The 22,499-nt window shown below is 28.3% G+C and overlaps 1 protein-coding gene across 5 annotated transcripts in view; it reads right to left on the reverse strand.

The window, feature by feature from the left end:
• The window catches only part of LOC126737935 (uncharacterized), a 220,242-nt gene extending 205,829 nt beyond the window's left edge, over window positions 1–14,413 (reverse strand). For 2 of the 5 annotated variants that reach the window (XM_050443044.1, XM_050443040.1), the window contains exon 1: window positions 14,266–14,391. The gene's annotated coding sequence lies outside the window, so the exon portion shown is untranslated. Of the gene's footprint in view, window positions 1–14,265 lie in introns of all 5 variants that reach the window. The other 3 variants (XM_050443042.1, XM_050443043.1, XM_050443041.1) reach the window with 3 other exon arrangements.
• Window positions 14,414–22,499: the final 8,086 nt, after the last annotated feature.

Consider the following 22,499-nt stretch of genomic DNA (forward strand, 5'->3'; position numbering starts at 1 on the left):
CGCAACAGTGAATTTTTTTGGCTGTTACTTTTAGACAGGTCAAAACGGAGTCCACCGAGTCCATGTAATAAATATTAAAAGTACTCAATAAAACCTTTTAAATGAGGTAACACAAGATTTCTATTTAATGCATTTATTCAAGATGGCGCTTATGTGTTATTTTGACATTTAGAACTATCGTTTTTATGTCAAAATTAAATAGTGACGCATTTATTTTCGTACACTGATTTTTACCTATTCAAAAATCATAAAAATGTAAAACGTTAAAATAAAAAAAAATACTTTTTTATTAGGCCGCCATTTTGAAACGAGTTAAGATATGAGTCTAATATGTCAGGGTTATAAAGTTCTCATTGAGACGTTTAAAATGAGGTACCACACGACCCCCCTTTCTATTTAAAATTTTTACTCAAGATGTCGCCCAGCCGCCATCTTGGAATTTACAACTACCTAGTTCGACGTGAAAAATAGTATCTTTAGACCAATTTACTTATGCCAAGTTTCAAAAAATTTTTTTGACCCATTCAAAAAATAAATGGGGGGGGGACTTCAAAGAAAAGCATGGTATATGTATATATTATATAATTTATATTAATAGTTAATATCAAAAATAAAAACGCTTATTCAGCTTTAAGTGAATTTGAAAAAAGTGAATTGAAGGTACAAAACGCTTTAAAGTAAGTTTTGATATTAAAAATATATATAAACATACAACGTTAATTGAATTTGCTGCGTTTGGAGGTATAAGCTGACTGAAGCATTTGGTCCGATTTGAGGTCCTCGTCATTTACACGTTCTAAATCCTCGTCATAATTTGGTAGAAATATTTCGTCATAAATTTAATCCTGTCTATTATTAAAGACGCTCCCCTGCAATTATAGCAGATTGGGCAACATTTCATTTCTTACTTCCTAAAACTACAAGAATTTTGGCACCCCTTCAAACATTTGCACCCAGTGTTATTAAGCAGTTCTTGCAAAGCTTGTCCTACTTGCTTATGGTACTGGGAGCATTTCAAGTAACCTTCCAACCCAATTGAAGCGATTCCTTCAGATCACCACTCCATGAATAAATTTGAAGCATTTTCTTCAATTGGAGGTAGAATTGCCAAGTTAGGAAGTTTTCTTTTTCCCTATTTTTATTTAAGTTGTTTATTGGCAATAATGATTTAATTACAAAATTGCTGATTTAGAAGGACCCGTGTATATTGATAGGGCGAAAGTGTTAGTAGAATCTCCCGTAAAGTTACACACACTTCTCAACTCCTCCTGCAGCATCTGTTACGAGTTCGGAGAATAAGGTTTCTTATGTGCATGTTTGAGCTAATCTTAAAATTTATGACTAGTTTTTACATTGGAGTATTTTTATCTTATTTAATAATTTTGTTGGCAAATATCTAGATTTGTTATGTTTTAACTTACTACAACTGGCAATATCCGTTTACTTGAAGTATATTATTTACCTTCCTATCATACCTTATAATGGTTATACAGATTGGAGAATCGATCATTACGTAGACAGATGCTTAAAGGCGAAATATTTACTTACTAAATCGTTGTTTTACACTACATCGTTAGTAAGCACGTGACTTTGATGGGGATTACTTCATTACTTGTATTACTATTGCTGTAAAACTTTGCAAAATATTATGTAAAATCAGGCATTTTAAAAATATTTTTCTAATGCAAGCTTCTTCTTCATCACTAGAAATATCTCTCAATTTGTGCAATAGTTGAAACATTGGTACACATGTTTTTTCCAAAAATTGCTTGTGGATAAAATGATATGAACTAAATTGTATATTCTAAAGTAATCTTTTGTAGTTTTTGTTTTTACGTAACTAGCAGCAGTTTCTTGCGCATTTCTCTTCTGTTATTTGCCTTCTCTTACCATTAGTACCCACAAAGGTCGTTCTTAATAAAAAAAATTATGTATTTAAATTAAAATGTAAAAGGTGCATGGCATAAATCTTTTTTTATGTAGCAATACTGTTAAAATCAAGATGCATATTTATTTATTAGAAAATTGGCATTGAGTGACATTTTATTTTCTATTTTACAGATATATTTTTTAATTTAAATTGAACTTAAAATGGAACAAAAGGAAATGGATATCTTATATCTTCTTAAATAGTCTTAAATATTTTTTTACTAAAAGACAATTTTGTTACCTTATTACTTAATTAAAACAGAAATAATATTAAAAAACCCATCTGACGTACACAAAATGACCTCGCATCCTTTATGTTCAAAATAACTTTAACAGTATAGTATTTATTTAACAATTAGCAGGTTTATTTTTTATTTTAGCACCTCTTTCAAATCCGTAATATTACTTAACTATGTTTCTGTAACTTTGATTGATGTCTTTATTATAAGTAGGAACGAAAACACTTGAACGCACTATAAATGGCGTGATTTAAAAAAAAAGCTTACAGGATGAAATCAATTGAATAAACAAAAGAAATTTAAGTGCTGGCTTTAAAATTGAACAAAATAATTTAAATTGCTCAATACAATAGATCAAAAAATATATTATTTTAATCGGGCTCAAACACAAATTTTCAGTGATTTATTTAAAACGGTTGCAGCGGGTTATAATTTAAAATAATTATTTAAATAAAATTTTATTGCCCACCGGGTAAAATCGAAACGAATATTTAATTGTTTTAGTGACTATTTTATTTCGCGCATTGCGCTCCTTTTTCATTTTTCATTTAAAATCAACTTCGAGTTATAAAATACGTTTAATTAGTAAAAAGGTAACTGGCTAAAAAGTATTCGTAGAATTTTGCGTTTGATTTAAATCGAAAATGATTGCTAAATTTACACAGAAAAAGCTCTACACTTTTATTTATTGTTTATTAAATGTTGTTATTTCTATTGTTTAAATGTCGCAAAAATAAGTTTAATAATAAAGGTTTCCGAATTAATTTATCAGGCCAGGTTTTTATTTTAAGGTGAGCTGTAGTCCCTAAAGAATGACCTAAATGAGTGTCTGCTCTAATCTCCTTACGTATTTATTTTTGTTTGACTTTAATATGAAAATGCCAAAAGAAACTCTTAAAAATCTACTTTTATAGCAGCATTGGAAAAATATTGAAATTTAAGGTACAACAAATCAAATTTCTAACAATTCAGAATTAAATTAAAATTGAGCCACTTTAATGGCTAAGGTTAAACTGATTATTATTTTCGTTCTTCTTTTTTTTCCTTATTTTTTTTCTTTTTCTTCCCCTTTTTCTGCTTCTTCTTTATTATTTCTTAACTAATTTCCTTAGAATATCCCTAAAACAATTCAAAGCACTCTTTATTCGGACAGTTTTTTATTTTCATTCTTCTTCTATTATTTCATTTTAGGTTTGGCTAAAGCTATTCTAATTTCGTGTTAGTTAAAAATTTTTTTTGATTGCAATATTATCGATAACATAGTTTTTCCATTTTAGTGAAATTATAACTAAAAATATAAAAAGCAAAAAACTTTTTTACTTTTCTACTTCTTCTTCTTTATTTTAACACCTCTTGGTCTTTTATTTTGTCACTGAAATGTCTCTAGTTTGCTAGGCTAAGGAGAATTATAATTTTCATTTATAATAATATTAAATATAAATTTATTATTACTCATATTATTATTAAATATTATTTTTCAAAGTCGTCATAATGGCTTGCGTTAAGGAGTTAGTTGTAATTATTGCCTTATCATTAGAGAGGAAGATAAGAAAAATATCATTGTATTCATTGTATAAATTACGTTAAAGATCATATAAAAATATCTTATACACAACATCTTTTAAATAGCCGCAAAAAAGGCTGTAGGCGTTATGTCAGATAAGTAAGGAGGCATATGTTAGTTAATAAAAAACGGTCATCTGAAGTAGAAGGTTTACCTGTAGGAAGTAGATCTATTGTCTATCCAATAAATTATCTAGGAAATTTCGAAGTATGACAGTCGACGAACCACTCACCAGTCAATATATTTTGATAAAATAGAAAAAGCGTCTCTGCTAATTTCAGAGATAGAAGTTCGTTGGATTTTTTTGACACCAATTAATAGTGGGAGTTTTTCCTATTAAACATGCGCCTGTTGATAAAATTTAATTCACTGTTCCAAAGAATTCAGCGTTAATACTTAGCAACAAGCTTGATTTGATTAATCATTGACAAAACTGAATGCATCTTTCTTGATCTCCAGTCGCAAGTGTCTCTGTAAGTCTGTATCTATAGAGCACAAAGTTTTTGCCTGTTTGTGCTTTTTTAGAATGATGTAAGTCTTTTTCAAACTTTATCCATTTTCTTGCACTATATCTTTGACTGAATTAGTCGAATGAACTTCAAAGTAAGCTAAAACATTATTATCAAGTGCTTTACATATTAATATGAATTGTTTATTAGTTCTAGTGGTCTCCAAAAGTGACATTTGATCCAAACTTATGATATAAAAGCAAAAAGTAGCTTCGGTCTGGTAAGTTACGCATGGGAAATAAAACACTATAACGTGCATGGGCTCGATTACTATCTTTTTCACAAATTATATAATATTTTATCATATAATATTTTTTCTTCAAAAACACCTAACTTTAAGTTATTTACTCAAGAAACTTAAAAATGTCACATGATCCTTTACCTTGTCGATATGATCCTTTGGTACTTAACACTTTTTTTACAAGTATACGTAACTAAATGCAAATGCCTCTAATAGATGAATATTATTTTTTCTAAACTACTGAACTAATTGACCGTTAGCTATTTTTTGCCTGATTCATAAGAGATTCGGTTTTAACTTTCACGTTTTAATTTTCATGTAAACTTAACTTGCAGTTTGGAATTTTAATGAATATTTAAAGCTTTTTTGGTTAATAATGCATTTATAAAAAAATGATTATAATATCCATTTAAGTTATGCTGTATGTGTGTATATAATTAGTATCCTGTTAAGAAAATCAATTAGAGCAATTTACTAGATTACTTTTCGTAAAGTGCAAAAAAAATTCTAAACGCGATTTAATAAAACTAGTAATATTTGTTACAGATAAAAAGGAGAAAACTGAAATTGCAACCGAAAATTTACAAGTTTTCAAAGAAAATCTTTTCGGTGATCTAAAGCAGAAGGAAAAAAATAAAACCTAGATAAATAATTGCATGCCACAATAGTTTAAGAAATTAGGGAAAATTAAACTTTACCAGAAGCTGATATTACAAACGGAACATTTCCAATTAATCCCAGAGTAAATAGAAACTTAACTATTGATTCTAGAGTCTATCAGAAGAAATCATGATGAAAATGAATGCCATTAGATGTTATCCCGATCAGCCAATGCCCTTGGCGACTACCAGTTCAAATAATCACAATGATGGTATTATTAAAACTTTCAAAATAATATACTTTGCACATCACTTAGTATTTATTTAACACGTTTTCAAGGTTCTCTAAATATCCTAATTGTCATCTCCTAAATACAAAATAATCAACAAAAAAGCATCATTTAACCAAAGAGTTCAATAAATCCATTTCAGAGAACGAAATCTCGCCTTGACATTCATCATCCATAGGTCAGGGCACGCACGCTTTTTTTTTGATAGATGCTTTCACTTATATTCCTAGATTCGTCACGTTATACCTAATTACGATAAAATATTCAATATAATATTGCATTGCGGATTCAAGCATGAATGAAGATCTCGTGTTAACATTTTAAAGTTCAAGTTCGTGTTGTGGTTTTAACTCAACTTAATTAGCAGTAGTTTTTACTGTTGCTTTAAATTTTATTGTTTTTTCTTCTATTGATAGATTCCGAGTAAGTGTTTTTGTCAGTTTACTTCATAAAATCAGATTGCATCACTGCTAAAATATTATTATAGTACCTACGTCTTCCTACACGCCACAAGGCAACAATACGGATAAAATCTTAAAGACTGCCTCAGCGTGAAATGGCAATAAAATTATGTCGAAACCATCTAAGAAAATAACTCTTTTATCGACAGAATCAAGAAAATTTTAACCTGCACATCGCTCCGAGTTAAGGTTAAAAAGAAAATTACTGTTATGCCCGTTTCCATTTAACGTTTTATTTTGCAACCATAAATTTTATCTTGTTTAGTAACAATTATTACATCTGGTTATTACGGGAAGTAAAAACTATATTATTTGGAATTTTTCTTGTGCTACAGTTTTGCAATCTGAATGACTTTTAGTGACAGAAACGATAGTTTCTTCATTAGTCGTGATAGACATATTTTCTTTTGATAATATTATTTAGTGGTTTAAAAAAGTAGGTATAATAACTGCTAGTCAAATAGACTGTAATAAAAAATAAATTACAAAAATAAGTCACATGATTTTAAAATAAATCTTTATCACGTTTGAAGAAACACTATGCAATTATTATTTTCTGATTTTATTAAATAATATGAGATCTAAATGCTGCAGATATCTTTTTCTATTCTCGAGTAATATTAGTTAGGTATAAATGAGACTTGTCTATCTTGAAAATATTTAAAGAGGCTGACGATGGTACTTAACGCTTTTCTTAAATATATATAATATATTTAATAATAACCTGTAAAAAGTACTAGAAAAATACGTTCATTAAAAAAAATTGTATTATATTGGTAAATGTAAAAATCAAGAGAACTAATAATAAAGCAACGGAAAAACCCATATTGATTATAAATTACTAACCAAAATCAAAATTTCAATTAATGAATTAATGAGATATGGAACATAATAAATGAGGTCACGAATTTGAAAAGAAATTACTTTAAGAGTTAAGTATTGAAGGTCGATGGAAAAACTGTCAATATTAGAAGAAACATATAGGAATATTTAATAATTTCTTTACAAATCTTGGTAGAAATATTCAAAATGAAATATCAAATAATTGCTGCACAAAATGTGGGTGTAAACCAGATAAAAAATTATATACTTTTAAGACCGATAAAAGAAGGGGAGCTTATAAAACATACCTCCACACAATTTTTTTTTATCATCTCTGACAAAATCTCATTAATTTTTTATAAAAAACATACGTATTTAAATTGCTAAAGCTTTAATGCATATAATAAATTTACTCTTAAAACTTTTAGCATACTATCGGTCTAGAAACGCTCTATAGTATATCCAATTTTTAAAACTGGAAATATGCGTAAATACCTTTTTCGGTAATAGACAATTTCGCAAAAAAAATTTCGAAAATACCCAAAGTAGAGATAAGTTAATTTTTTAACTTACAAATGATTTAATTCAAATAGAAACGTCAAATGGCGATTTTTTTTTGCAAAAGACTGTCATTAGACAAATTTTATGTACGATGTAACTTTAGGAAATAACAGGTTCTCACGTAGCCGACAATAATTATACTTGAATGCTTTATATTTATACACAAACCGTTTGGTAGTGTTCTTTGCTATTTTCCAAATCATGGACATCATACGAGACCAGGTATTATGATCTACCCTAACTAGGGAACAACTTAGATTCCCTAAAGGTTTATTTCCGTGTTACATGTTTTGAAGCCTGGAGATAAAGGAAATGTTATTGTCGGATAAAAAAAGTGATTCCAGAAGGTTTGCAATTAATGTTAAGCAAAATATTGATAACGGCTAGAGCGTTACTTTCTTTAAGGCATTTACAATTCCTTTATAGTCTTTTGGTGTAACTTGCTAATCCAAATTGTATAGTACATTTGAGGCGCCCAATTCCAAAACTCTTTAGATCCGTGCTAACCAATTTTACAGGAGAAGAGAAAAATTTCGGATTTCTTGTAAGAACAAATTTTTGTGGTTTAAAATGAAAATACATATTTATGACAACTGTTTATTTAAATATTTATTACTAAGTAGTAAATTTTTGTTTAAAAGAAGTAGTTATGGACAAAAATAATAGGGATATAACAAGTTTTGCTACGGCACCATGGAACTAAAAAGTTTTGTTTCAGTATCTGTAGGATTTAGGGAGTTTTAAATAAGTAAAAGTTCATAATTTAAAAACAAATATTTTTTTTTAAATGAAACTTAAAAATTAAATTCTTAGTCCATCGTCTTCTTCCATGGGCTCCATTCCTTCTTCTTCTTCTTCTTCAACTTCTGTATCATGAAGTGATTCAATAGCGTTGTCAATTACTTTTTTATAAAATGTTAAATCGACTTCTTCAATGTTTCTCCACTCTAAATCAAAATGTTTTTTTAATAAAGCATCTACATCCTTAAGCTTGGCTGATATTACTGTACATTCCTTAGGAAGAGGCTCCAAATTTAAGGTAGCCAAGGTTTTTCCTTTTTTTAAAACGGACTTGTATATCCCTAAATCGCTTTTGTAATTTACTTCCCCCTTTACGAACACTGCTTGAGTTCCTTTTGAGTTCCATTTCTTTAAAATTGAAATTCTTTTACATGAAGCAAACTTAAAATCCACTGCCCAGGTGGCTTTATAACCGATTCTATAGCTTTTCTCCAGTTAAAAATTTGACAATTTTTTTTGATATCAAGCACAGTTGAAAACTCGAAAAAAAAATTCCTATATTCATCAGGATGAACTATAACTTCCTTTTTTAACTCTTTTTTCAATTCATCCGAAAACACGATCCGCCGGTAAAAAAGAGTGACCAACCACAGGAAATGTCACAATAATTTAATTCACTGTAGAGTTAGAGTGATACAGCTAATACATCAGCATACCCATCATTGTTACGTTCTTGTTCTGGCCAGGACACCCATCGCAAAAAAGTTTGATTGAGGTAACATCAGTCAAGTCTACCATAGAAAGTTTATGATTAACTAGTGAAGATAATTCATTTGAGCCCTTAGCGAACACATTCTCGGTCCAAGTGTATGAAGTGATACTTTCCTTAGTCTGTTTGTCATTGGAATTTCCTTCACATACTGTGAAATTGTATAAATAGAGCTGCCTGGAATAGTAAGCTGATTGATTCGGGACTCGGGGCAGCACCATATTTTTTTGACAGTCGAAGGATAATTTTAAAGTATTTTCCTCAGGTTTTCTAAGTGCTTCATAAAATGCCTTTGCTTTTAGATTATGAACACGTAGCATGCATATTAGCTTTGCCTTATTATCCCTGTTGGTTTCGGCAGTAATTAAGCTTTTAAGTCTTATACATTCCGAGCAAGCATCGGTGGCAGGACTCTTGAAGCTAATATTAAAATCCCTTGTAAATACTTCCTGGAAATAGTCATATTTTACAGCCAATCTGCTGTTTTTATCACGGTATATTTTCCACAACTGCCTTATGGATAGAGCACTTGGCATATACTGTCGTTGAGATTTACTCCTGGTGTAGTGAGAACACATTTTAACTTTAAAATAAATGCTTTTACATTTTCTCTTCTTTCGGCATATTTTGTAATTATCCTATCCCCTCCTCTATTTTCTTTGGGTGGTATAGTGTCAATCAAATAATTTTTAGCTATATTTTGCACCCGAAACCTTGAAATGTCCAAGATAGATAAAAAGGCCTTACTGCAAATCTGGAAAGTTTTAATAAAATATTTTAACGAAACGGAATTATTTCGAGTTCCTTTTATTGGACGGCGTCTTTTTGGAACATTTGGTTCTGTATATTTAAGAATAAAGTTATCTTGCGCAATTTTCGTAGTATTTTCATAGAATTTTTCATGAAATCTTCGAATATCTTGCATAGACAAGTTTTCACAGGCAAAAGTACTTTTTTTATGATGACATTTGGGGTGTCTAGGTAGAGTTTTAGGCTTATACCTGCAATAAAAAAATATTTTAAGTACCTACCTACCTAACTATTAAAAATTTGTTTAAAATATTACCTTTGAACTTTATCTTTTGCTTTCTTCCAGTTTGATGGATTTCGCAATTTCTTACCAGGTGTAGCAACACAAAATGAGTCTTCCATATCACAATGTGTGTAAGACTCTTTATATTAATAAATTTTTAACAAAAACAGCACAAATTAACTTTCAAGCACTGCACAAACAAAATCAACGTACCTATTTATAATGCAGTCAAAACAAAACTAAACCATAAAAATATTATTTGTGGAATACATGCCTGTAAGATCTCGCGTAACAAAACAGTTTTGATTCCGCGTATTATTACTGTAGTATAAGTGTAAATGGAAGAAAAGAGTTTTGAAAACGTTGCAGATTAATGGATTAAAACACTTTTGAAACATTATTTACATAGGATTAAAAAAGTTTTGCTACCGTTACTACTTTTTCGAAGGCAATTTCTCTGGGATTTATCAAGTTTTGTGGCCAAATAAATTTGACATCTTATGTCAAACGTCTTAAACAAGACAGCGCCACACATATGTCATTTTTGAATAAAAATGGATTTAAGCAGTTTTGCAACTGAACGCCTCATTTATATATACATGTTAGAAAACGTCATTAAGAATAAAATTGATAATAAATAAATCTTTAGTAAAAAACTGTTGCTTTAATCATTAAAAAAGTATAGAAGATCCAATTTTTAAACTGGTACATAATATCTACTTGAAAAATTAAAATAAACAAAAAAACTTTTTTCAAATTTATCTAAAGCCTTTGACACCATCGCGCATGACATATTATATCAAAAGTGATGTGACTCGAAATAGACCTCTTAATTAATTTAAAAATTATCTAAAAAATTAAAAGTAAAGCTGTAAAAATTAATGAAACAATAGGTACTTTTAAAACAATAGACTATAGTATACTACAAGATACACTCTTTTTACTGTATATAAACAACATTGGTACCGTTTGCCAAAATTGCAGTATTATCTATCAGATAGATGATGCTGTTCTCCTTTATCATGAAAACACTTGCAAGAAACTTAATAATAATAAATAAATATAGAATATTACTATAAAAATCATATTCAAATTCCTATTAATCCTATTAATTTTTAATAAATGCCTCTGCAGCTGAATTGATATTAATTGGCCATTGATATTAATTGTATACATTGAATAAACGTCTCAAATAGGACAAACACGTTACTTATTTAAAAAGGAAAATTAGAAAACTGATTTTTTCAATTACGTGAAATACCTGATTTAAAATTGTTGCTAATTTTATATGAGTCCTTGGTGGAATCAATGCTAAGATATTGTATTATTGTTTGGCGCAATTTTTAAAATTCTAATCTAAGAAAACCGTCTATTTGCCAACTGGTGTTTTAAAAATTCTGTTGAACATGGACTTTAGATATTCTAACAATCATTTGTTATGAAAATAATATTTTAAATATAAAAAATGTATATGTCAATAGCATAAATATAATAAAATAAATAACAAATTATACAATAAAATTAAAGTTTAAGTAAATTTACTCTTTAAGAGAATATCATAGTTCCATTTATGGTAACTTTTTCTTGCCAATAACTTATCATCCTCCCTTAGTTTTCAACAAACTTCCATATGAGCTCAAACAACTAAAGAGAATAATAAAAAGAAATTCAACAGGGAAATCAAGTATTTTCTGCTGGAAAACCTCACTTACTTTTTACATGTGATTACCTGATCCCACTGGCGTTTTAAATATTTTTAATTTAAGGAAAAAATTCTAAAATAAAATATAAATCTTGTATATAAATTTAGTCTGCGGCATCAAGGTAAATTTGTATTATAAAATTATTAGTAAACGTAGGTATTTTATTTTTTTGTATGTATTAGTATGTTTTTTTTTAAATAATTGTTATGTATTAAAATTATTTAATAAAAAAATTTAATTATAATCATTATTATTAAAGTTATTTTGTTATAAAAACAATATTTGTGTTATATATATATATATATATATATATATATATATATATATATATATATATGTTGCAAAATTTAAGGAAAGATAAGCAAAGTAATAATAAAATAAAACAAAAAAATAAGTAATCGAATTGATTAAATTTAATATAAGCGTTTAAGGAAATTTACCACTTTTCCACAGTATTTTATTAAAATAGACGACTTTTTCATAAATGAATATCTTATCACATAAAAATCGACATTTTGAGATATTTTGATCACCTTTGCAACACATTTTTTAACGTTAAAATAAATAAAAAATAAATACTGCATGAAAATATTTTTATTCTGATCCAAGAAATTTAAGTTTCTTTTAGGTACTTTTATATAAAATAAAGTTTTTTTTGCTACCTGAAAATGTATATTAAATTTTTTTTATATATAAAAAGGAAATAAAAGAATTAATTAAAAAAAATTTAATTTCAGGGCCATCACTAATATTATAGCAAATTAATTGAAACAGAGTTAAGGGACTTTTTTTCTAATAAGGATCGGTAAGTTTTATTAGTTAATTCATTTACCTTAATATTCTAAAGTAAAGAATGTACAGTGTACCTCGAAAGGTATATCTAAATTCATTTAAATTTAAGCAATTGGTTTTTTGAAAAAACGCTCAAATCTGGCGCTTGTATATACAGGGTTGCTCAAAAATACATTTCAAGCATTAACTGAATTTTTTCGAATGAAAACACCTTTTTATATTTCATTTTTGAATTTCGCGTAGATTTCTACATATGTTTCATCCATCATATCTTATACATAAAGTTATCGAAAAAAAACACGGCTGAACAATATTATTAAAAGTCGCACCTTATCTTTGAGAATTTTTATAAACAGAGCAAAATTCAATTCATTCAGCGTTTTTTATTGGTGAGCCTGTATTTTCATAAGAATAGAGCATCCAATCCCTGCTAGATAGCCTGACCTAACACCAATGAACTTTTATCTGTGGAGATACCTTAAGTCGAAGGTATTTGTTAATAGACCAAATAATCTAGATGACTTGAAAAAGGTGACTTGCAGAAAAGTGCGCGTCGTATATATATATAAACTTCACGCACAAAAAATTCGTTTTTCACGCTTTCAAGGTTCGTGTGTTTTTGCAAAAAACCCATCGCCTAATTTTGCAATGAATTTAGACAACTTTTGGGACGGACTGTCTAAGACGTAATAAGCTATAAAATCCTTATTTTCAGGCAAAAGTATGATATAAAAAATATATAATTATTTTGCTTAAGGCGATAAATTTTGAAACTTTTATATGATAGAATAGTACAACTAAAGTAATTAAATAAGAAAAATATTTAGGTCAAAAAAAAATTGATGATGGTCTCAGATAAACTAAAAGTTTAAAAAATGATTTTAAATTATCTTCGAAAGTACCATTTTTATGTAATCAGATATTCATTTTAAAAGGCACTTTTGGCCTTATATATGATCTAGAATTTCGAACTCTAGAAAAAATTTATTACATTTGTCCTTTTTATATCCATATCCCTATCTGAGAAATCATATAAAAGTGTAGTTAGGTCATGATTTTTATATACAATTAAATAAATTACGTAAGAAAAATGCATTTTTCAAAAGATTTTAAAAGTGACACATAAATGGAATAGGGAAAAAATTAAAAGTTTTATAATGTTAATCTTTTCAGAATACTTTTATCGCAATCTCTAATAATATATAGTAATATTATAATTTTTGTTTGCAATAAGGTATACTACTTAAGCAAAAAACTCAAAAATATGTGCCTTTAACTTGAAATAGTAATGTATATAAGCAGTTGGGTTGATCTAAGTTAATCTAATTAATAAAAAAAACTAATTTTTAAATAAAATGAAAATAAAGCATACCTAGTTAATTAATAATTATGTCTTTGTTTTCCTCTCCTTTTTATAATTGAAAAAATCCTAAAAAGATAAAAAAAAAATTATATATACGTCTTAATATCTTCAGCCAGTAAGGTAAACTCGACTCTAACATCAATAGTGATCCTTGAAATAATTACAAATTAAACATCCTCATGAATATATAAGAGTTATTTATAAATGACTATTAAACATAAATAGTAAAAAACCGCACAAATACACATCAATAACCAGATGTTGACCTCATCGACAGTAAAAGTTTCAGATTCTCTCTCGTCGAATAATCACCGATATCTCCGGCGATCTTCCGCTTCAGGCCTACCGAACCAGCACACTTTCTTCTTCTACCTCTTTGCATATCTTCTTTTAAAAATCTTAATTATATACACGCAAAAAGGGCTAAGCAAAAATTTTAATTATAAATAAGGAGCGACTCCATATAAAGATTCATGCAATAAAAAATGGCAATAGTAAATAGCAAAATAAAGGGCAAAGCACCTTCATCATTAACAATACCATCAATTGCTCTTAATGCAACACAACTATAAATGTCACCAAATGATTGAGCAGTGGGGATATCGAGTGGGGGATAATGACAATGAGTAAATAAGGGCAAGGTACTCACCGGAAGCACTGAAGAGACTCGAGTGGAAACACTTAACCCGTATTAAGACTACGAAAGTAGGAGAACTAGGCGTATTGGTGTCTACACGGCGACTGAATCAAAAGCCAAAGACTTCGCGCGAAGACTGTGGTACTCCCGAGTACAGTTTTCTCTCTAGGTCATGTTATAAGAATATTCAGCGGGTATTGTTTTGTGCAGCACGTTGTTTGCAGTACCGGTACCCAGTGAATGCTATGCCGGCTTGTGTAATTTTCATTTTTTTTTGGATGAGTTCGTTAATTAATTATTTCGAGCATCGTGCGTTAAGATTCTTAATTGTTATTATTGTTGATGAACTGGAGCGCATTGTATGTATTATGTAATTTTGTTTTGTTCTAATACAGAGAAGTGAAGTGTTTTTTTTTGTGAGATTTTCAGTTATTACGTTAAAGTTAATCCTGCCTTTGCAATCTTAAATATTTCTTGAGTTTAAGATTTTTTAAATTATAGGGTTATGAAATGTGTTGAGAGTCAATGAAATTAGAGGAAAAGATGTTTTTACACAAAAACAGTTATAAGGTTTTAAGACCCTATTTTTATAAGGCACTAATATTAATTTAAATAAACCGTGGACCATATTTAATTAAGTTGAGCAGTCCGCAGTTTGATTTCACAGACTTTTTTGTTCTTAAGATACATAACTTATACGCTTTAAAAAACTTAATTTAAAACTGCGCTTACACAAAAAAAACTAAACTCAAAATTTCAACATTTTTTTAAGATACTTACAAAAGCACGCCATAAGCAAAAAAAAACTAAAAATTCTAATACATTCATTACTTTAAGCATATTATAAATGAAAATAAAGATTGAAACCCCTAAAGCTATAAAAGATCTATATCAATAATAATAATATTTTTTTACAATATATTTAACATTTCCTTTTACTATAAGGCTTCCTAAAGTAAATATTACTATTTTGGTGATGTTGCTTAAAAAAAATCACCTATTTGTACTAAGAAAATGTATTTTTCAAAAAAATTCAATCAATAAATGTTTTTTATAAGAAGACACTTTTAGCAATTTAAATAAATGTTTTAAAATATTTGAATAACTTAAGTTATCCGCAGCTTTGGTTATTTTTGATTTAAAAATATATTTAAATAAAAACTGCTCTTTTTTGCACTTTACACTCTCTTAGACAAACTTAAAATTTTAATAAATATTTGAATTACCTAAAAAAAAATACACCATAAGAGAAAAATTAAAAGTAGTAGTACATTTATCACTTTAAGTTTATACTTAATGTATATAACGAGTAAAACTTGTTTTGCTTCTTCTATAAAAGTTTAATAATGTAAATATTACTATTTTGTTGAAATCTCCTATATAATTTAGTATTTCATAATATAAATGTAAGCTGTACCTAAAAATTACCTATTAATACTAAAAAGGTTTAATGTTTTAAAAATAATCACTTCAGTATTTGCTGCGGTATTATATTATAAACCCTTGATATTGGAAAGAAGTATCAAGACTTTAAATAAATAAAAATTGTTACAAAATAGTAAATAACAATCAATAGCAATATTAAATGACCTTAAAACTTTATAGTAAGTTGCTAGACCAAAGATCTAAAAGCAGCTACATGATGATTTTAATTGTTTTTTTAAACCAGTAAGGATAGTTGCGTGTTTTTTAAAATAATTAGAAATATTGCTAGCAGATATAATATTTGAAAATAATAATTAGTAGTTAATTTATAAATAAATTAATATTAGTTCTTTACTAGTGACCTAAAAACCTTAAGTCTAAATAATATTTAATATTCCAAATTACAATTTTTTAATTATTTAAATTGTATATTTCAAAATCTTTACACCTAATATAGTTTTATTCTTTGGCTATATTTTTATATTTAATTGGTATTAAATGTTGCATAAAAAATATTACATTTTTAAATGAAAACTAAATATTTATATATACTCGCCGGCACAAAATTCCGGCACCCTGAAATATTGGCCAAGTTTGATGTTTTATAAATTTTTTATTTTTTATCAGATTCTCACGATTTTGCCATCAGTTTTTAGATACATTTGTTGTGATTTTTTAAAATCATTTTGTAAAGTAGCATTTTTCGATTAGGCTATATTATACAGGAGTAAAACAAACTGTTGTTTTTTCTCGTAATTTCAAAAGACCCTGTAGAAAAATTAAGGTGGATATGTCTGTTTACATACTATTCCTTGTAGTCTTTGATGCATTCTAAACATTTCGATTTTTGATTCATTCCATTATCTCATTTTTGCTGCGAGCTGCATTTTTTTTATTAAAACGCTGATATGAAGCGTATTTTTATTAGGAGAAACAAACACTAGGTTTATCATAAAGTTAATTAAAAAAAAACAATTTTAATAGCGTATATTTTCTCCTCTCGCAGCAATAACAGCTTGCAGCCTTCGCGGCATCGAATGAATAAGGTTTCTTATTCTTTCTTGAGGAATAGCCTCATATTCTTCGATCAGTGCTAGTCGTGCAAGGTTTGTGGTTGTACAGGACGACGATGAACGGCCCTTTTAAGTTGATCCCAAAGATGTTCTATTGGGTTGAGATCCGGGCTACATGAGGGCCATTCCAATCTTGGGAGTCCAACTTCATCCAGATATTCGCTCACTACATGTGCAACGTGAGGTCTAGCATTATCATGCATTAATGTAAATTGGCTCCATTTTCAATAAATATAAGATTGGTGCATGCTTCGGTAGAAATACCCGCCCAAATCATGACTGAACCGCCACGATATGAGATTTGTTCTGAAATGGTGCAGTCAGCATATCTTTCATTTCTACGTCTGTATACCCGCTCACGACCATCCGGCGTCCTTAAACAAACTCTGGATTCATCTGTGAATAGTACGTTTGCCCACTGTTCTAGAGTCCACTCAAAATGCGATCTTGCAAACCTCAGTCGGTGTTGTCGATGCCGAGGAAGTAATTGTGGACATCTTGCTGGCCTTCGTGAATAAAGTCCAGTTTCTGCTAATCTTCTACGTATCGTTTTTTCACTTACACTTACTCCATGAAGTATTCGCGAGTCATTTTTTAGACACATGGCAGTAAATCTTCGATCTCTTAAAGAACTAATGGTGACAAAGTGATCATCAGCTGCAGTGGTCATTCTCCTGCCAGAGCCTTGCCGTCTAGTAAAAATTCCCGTCTGTAAATACCTATTCCAGGCATCTCGAACTGTAGACCGCGGAAATCTCAGAGTACGGGCAACATAACTTTTGCTACGACCATCCTCTATTAACGCAACAATTCTACCCACGTCTGCTGGAGTTAATACCATATGAACACACAACAAATTATAATAGTGACACTGTCAAACTTTATGTCATTATAATTGCGTCCTTAGCCAACGTCGATAATTTTTAACCGAAAACTTGACATTAATTATCTAAAAATAAGCTTCAAATTAGCGTTTTAACAAAAAATTTGCAGCTCGCAGCAAAAATGAGATAATGGAATGAATAAAAAATCGAAATGTTTAGAATATATCAAAGATTACCAGGAACTGTATGTAAACAGACATATCCACTATAATTTTCCTACAGGGTCTTTTGAAATTACGAGAAAAAATAACAGTTTGTTTTACTCCTGTATAATATAGCCTAATCGAAAAATGCTACTTTACAAAATGATTTTAAAAAATCACAACAAATGTATCTAAAAACTGATGGTAAAATCGTGAGAATCTGATAAAAAATAAAAAAATTATAAAACATCAAACTTGGCCAATATTTGAGGGTGGTGGAATTTTGTGCCGGCCAGTATAGATAAAGATAAAAAAATTGCTTCAGACGATGGATTTATATTTTTTAGCACACGCTTCGATCTCTATGAAATTATCCTTAGGACTCTAAAAGACACAGGAAAATATACAAACAAAATCCTATACTCTGGCATAGTTTTAACAATGGAAAGAAATGAATACCTCGAAACAAGTAAAACAGTTTTATTGGATCAAAATACTTATCTAAAACTAAATAAAGATCCTATAATCACTATACAGAATAAAATAAACAAAAAGTAAGTAAACACATAGCAAGCTTTATTGATTTCTCAAATTATTAGTTAACAAAGTCCTTAGCTAGTGTAATTGATGGTTCTTTTAATAGAGGCCACTCTACAAAAAATTCCTTTGAAATCGTTAACTTATTCCAATATTTTCAATTACCACAAAATATTATGTTAGTATCATTAGATGTTATTTCTTTATTTACGAATATTCCAGTAGACCTTGTTATTGCAATTTTAATAAGACACCGAGCACCAATAGAAAACCGATGTACTTTATCTTTGCAAGAAGTTATATAGCTCTTTCAATTTGTTTTTTAAACCAATTATTTCAATTTTAATGGTCAGTCTTGCTGACATTTTTTGATTAGGTATGGAAAATTCTTCATCACCTATTTGATGTGAAAACAATATTGAGAACTGCAAAAGACATGGAATAAGCAAAAATCCTTTAAATTGCATTTTTTCATACGATAAGTCAATGGCATTATTTTTACTAGCGTGTTTGCTGACCAAATTATAATTTTTTCCTAACAAGTTAAATAGTTTTCATTAAAAATTGCAATTTCCGATTGAAATAAAGACTAATATTTTAATGCCTTTCCTTGACATTTTATTTATTTCAACTTATTAAAATATAATTAAAACAGATTTTTGCCAAAAGCCAACAATTAAAAGAGATTTTTAAACTATCATTCTAATCCCTCTTTCAATCAAAAAATTTATATTTTAAAAAATACACAGAAAAAATATTTTTTTAATATAACGTCCTTTTAAATAATATTTATTAAACAACTCAAAAAGTATTTAAAATATTTGAATTTTGTTTTTTTAAATACCCTCCAAATATTCTCTCTAAAGAATGCGAGAGAACTTTTTGACGATAATAATAACAATGCTTTTTAAAAAGAAAACACTATCAAAGGTTTTTTTTTTAGTTAAAATCAAAGGCACCAAAGGAGCTAGAGAAAGTAATGCAATCTTTAAAATTCCATATTGTAAATGCAAATGTGTTTATATCGGTCAAAGGTACAAAACCTCATATAGTTATTAAAAGTTATTCAAAAACCAAATATAAATAAAAAAAACAGAACGTTGTAGATTTTTAACGTAATGCTAAAGAATACAAAGAAATAAATTAAGAAAAAACTTAAAACATTTGTTCATACCATAAGATCGTATTCTATGTGAGTCTTTAAGTATACAGGGTGTCTCACGACGAATAGACGCGATCGATATCTCGGAAACTAATTTTTCAAAAATTTTGAAAATTTGGTAACATGGCACAGTCGATGGGGGCTACACAACTAAAATATTTTGACAGTTGTGACGTTTCCGGTTATACCGGAAGTAGGTGTCAACTTCGTTATTTTAAATGGAACACCCTGTATATTTTTACATTTTTGGCTTTTACGTGAAATTCTAAGTATATTTTGTGTATAATGTTCTATACCTAAGTGTAACCGTTTTTGACATATTCTTAATTTCATGTGAAAAACTATGTTTATAAGCCCTAACATAATTACCGATTACTCCCTTTTAGTAGCCTTTATTTAATGGTTAGTCTTGATTTTATTTTAGAGAAAGGACCACTTTAAAAGACTATTTTAATATTTGGCTAAAAAAAAGATACAGGGGGGTCAAAAACTAGCATTAAAAATTAAAATGAAAAAATCATTAAAAGTCAATTTTTTTAAATGGAAACCCCCTATTTTTATAATTTTTTCATAAAGATAATTAAAAATAAGGTTAAGTTTGTATAAGGTTATCTAGTCCAAAAATTGATAGTTTCCGAAATAGTGGCAGTTTAAATTTGGCCTAATATTAAAACCCGTATAGTAACACGGCTTAAGGATTGTTGATTAGCATGACGGTTGTCATAGTAACCGCTAGAAGCGGCAGTAAGACAATGGATTATATGCATTAAATTTATAAGTTACTTGCTATTTAAGTTTTCTTCGTAAAAGTGTAATTTAATTAAAAAGTGTACATTTCTGTTATAATTCATTATCTTACTGCCGCTTCTAGCGGTTACTATGACAACCGTCATGCCCAACTAATCAACAATCCTTAAGCCGTGTTACTATACGGGTTTTAATATTAGGCCAAATTTAAACTGCCAATATTTCGGAAACTATCAATTTTTGGACTAGATAACCTTATACAAAGTTAACCTTATTTTTAATTATCTTTATGAAAAAATTATAAAAATAGGGGGTTTCCATTTAAAAAAATTGACTTTTAATGATTTTTTCATTTTAATTTTTAATGCTAGTTTTTGACCCCCCTGTATCTTTTTTTTAGCCAAATATTAAAATAGTCTTTTAAAGTGGTCCTTTCTCTAAAATAAAATCAAGACTAACCATTAAATAAAGGCTACTAAAAGGGAGTAATCGGTAATTATGTTAGGGCTTATAAACATAGTTTTTCACATGAAATTAAGAATATGTCAAAAACGGTTACACTTAGGTATAGAACATTATACACAAAATATACTTAGAATTTCACGTAAGAGCCAAAAATGTAAAAATATACAGGGTGTTCCATTTAAAATAACGAAGTTGACACCTACTTCCGGTATAACCGGAAACGTCACAACTGTCAAAATATTTTAGTTGTGTAGCCCCCATCGACTGTGCCATGTTACCAAATTTTCAAAATTTTTGAAAAATTAGTTTCCGAGATATCGATCGCGTCTATTCGTCGTGAGACACCCTGTATTTATCCTAAAAATGTATACCAACATACAGCTTATCAATTTTTTCTCTATTAATAATTGATAAGAAGATTTGCTGTTTGAAAAACGATTACCTCATAGTTATTGTCCAAATTCATTTCTTAGAGCAGACTGTTAAAAAAATTAAAAATTAAAAACTTTGTACCATGAGAATTCTATAAATCTTTGTACTAATGGCTTTTCAATCACTAATATTATCGAAGGCGATCTAAAATAGATGTAAGTATATATGCAGTTATTTCATTTTAATAGAATTTTTTTACAGAATATGCTTGATACATAAACCTATTTATATCAATATCCGACTTTCTAAAATTTTAAATTACCTTTAGGTTCAATTAAATAAATATAACAAGGAAAGTAGTTACTATTATTAAGTCATTATTTAACTAATTATTTACGACTTAATAGGTCTTAAACCTAAAAAAAATTTAATATGTTGAACTTTTGTTTAATGATTTTAAAATTGCTAAAATAATTTTTTGCAATTTATTAATACACGACAACTATTTTGAATTATAAGAATAAGATAATACAAAAATATCAAAATCTAGGAAAAATATAATAAACTCTGTTTGCGTCCAGTTGACACTATTTTATATATTAATATATAGCGTAATATCCTTATTTTAGGAATGTTCTCTAAGAGTGTTGAAGAAAGAGTTATATTTATATATTCTTTATATACCCTTTTCAAAGTTATTTTTTTTTTTAAATATCCATTTTTCCAGTGAATCACTAAAATATCTTAATAATACAAATTATAATATTTTTAAAATAGCTTTAATTGATTAATTCACAAGCTGCTCATACTGTTTTGCCTAACAAAAAACTATGTCACATTTATGTTTAATTTATGAGTGTAGATTTCTGCTTCAATGAAATAGTGACTGCAATAGTTTTAACCGGAAAATAAAGTAACAGGATGTCTCTTAAGAAGCTTAAAAAAAACTCATGACATATTCTAGAAGTTTTCTAGTTCCTTAAAGTTTTCTAGTTCGGTTAGAGCTAACTTATTTTGGTACAACGATGCTTAACTTAAACGCTACTAAAGTGACAATATTGTCTACCAGGATAACCCTAAGTAGAACTACATTCTTATAATATTCATAGGCAGTTTTGTGAAGAAAAATGGATTCTTTTTAACATTCCTTTAACGCTAAACGTTATTCTTTCTTCTTCTTACTTTATCCTAGTAATGTAGGGCAAAAAAAAAGAGTTTATGACTTAAGTTTTACAAAAATATTAGTTTAATTTAGACATCCTAAATCAGGATAATCAACCTGTATAATTTATTTTATTTTTAAATTTTTACAGTGTACCTGTCGGCTCTTATTGATCTATAAGCTCCCTTCGAAAATTATTTGCTTCCATATTCCAATTCCAAACCAAACCGTATCACTTTCTTTCAAATCAAAAAGAAAAATATTACTGTATGTATG

Source organism: Anthonomus grandis, chromosome 6, assembly GCF_022605725.1.
Source record: "Anthonomus grandis grandis chromosome 6, icAntGran1.3, whole genome shotgun sequence".
Lineage (NCBI taxonomy): Eukaryota > Metazoa > Arthropoda > Insecta > Coleoptera > Curculionidae > Anthonomus > Anthonomus grandis.